At 54.8% G+C, this 1,260-nt stretch overlaps 1 long non-coding RNA gene across 1 annotated transcript; it reads left to right on the top strand.

Moving 5' to 3' along the window:
- The first annotated feature begins 38 nt into the window (after positions 1–38).
- LOC122544996 lies at positions 39–1,186 on the top strand. Its single transcript, XR_006310479.1, has 3 exons — positions 39–419; positions 521–607; positions 1,071–1,186. It is a non-coding gene; the product is annotated as an uncharacterized LOC122544996 (long non-coding RNA).
- Positions 1,187–1,260: the final 74 nt, after the last annotated feature.

The following is a 1,260-nucleotide window of genomic DNA, read 5'->3' as shown; positions in this document are numbered from 1 at the left end:
GGGGCTGGAGGGGGTTACATAGAGTGGGTATGGGACGCTGTGATGAGTCCCAGGGGATGGGGAATTATCCTCTCTCAAAGGTTAATCTGGAGAGCCAGGAGTCGTGGCCTGGTGGGATCTGATCTCCCTGGCAACCACAGCAGTCCGTGGGGAAGGCCGGGTTTGCGATGTGTTGTGGAGACTGAGTGGTTGCTAAGGGGTGGGGGTGACTCTGAGAAACGGACAGAGGCAGAGAGAGAGAGGAAGGGCCGCAGAGAAGCGTGGGCAAGCGTCTGAACCTCATTTCGGGCCCTGGGGACGAGTGGATTGGCAGCAGCAGCAGCGCGGTGAAAGGTCAGAGGTCATTCGCCGACAAGGCGGAACCGCCGGTTCCAAATCTCCGCTGGCCTTTCCCATGTTCTTCACATTGAAGTACGGTGGTGAGTGAACGCTGGGCCGGGAATCTCCCTGTTCCCTGGTCTGAGCCTGCAATTGCAAAACCGACCCACTCAGGGCGTCCTCTCTCTGTCCTACCCCACAGACGACAAGATGGCCCTCTTGAACCTGCAGTGCCAGGTCCCCGTACTCATGGATCACATCAGGACCCTCTGTCACTGCAGACCGCAAGGTACAGACATGATCACACTAACCCTGCACTGGCCCTGTCCTGGGAGGGTTTGATGGGGGACAGTGTAGAGTGAGCTTTACTCTGTATCTAACCCTGCACTGGCCCTGTCCTGGGAGGGTTTGATGGGGGGACAGTGTAGAGAGAGCTTTACTCTGTATCTAACCCCGTGCTGTCCCTGTCCTTGGAGGGTTTGATGGGGGGACAGTGTAGAGAGAGCTTTACTGTGTATCTAACCCCGTGCTGTCCCTGTCCTGGGAGGGTTTGATGGGGGGACAGTGTAGAGAGAGCTTTACTCTGTATCTAACCCTGTGCTGTCCCTGTCCTGGGAGTGTTTTCTGGGGGAGTGTGTAGAGGGAGCTTTACTCTGTATCTAACCCCGTGCTGTCCCTGTCCTGGGAGTGTTTTCTGGGGGAGTGTGTCGAGGGAGCTTTGATCTGCATGTAATCACATGATTTTCTCTCAGAGGAAGTTGATCTCAGTGATGCCTCCGGGATGGTGAAAAATTTGTCAATGTTTCCTGCAGTTTACGCGTCTGAACTACTGAAGGAGCGTGAGGTGCTGATACCAGTGAGAGTGGAAAGTGAGTGTTTCTGAATATATTAAATTGGTTTTCCCTCAGCTAGACCACACTTGGAGCACCGTGCACAGTTCTG

This window comes from Chiloscyllium plagiosum, unplaced genomic scaffold (assembly GCF_004010195.1).
Source record: "Chiloscyllium plagiosum isolate BGI_BamShark_2017 unplaced genomic scaffold, ASM401019v2 scaf_20484, whole genome shotgun sequence".
NCBI lineage: Eukaryota > Metazoa > Chordata > Chondrichthyes > Orectolobiformes > Hemiscylliidae > Chiloscyllium > Chiloscyllium plagiosum.
The sequence above is the reverse complement of the archived record's forward strand: the minus strand, read 5'-3'. Positions and strand labels throughout refer to the sequence as shown.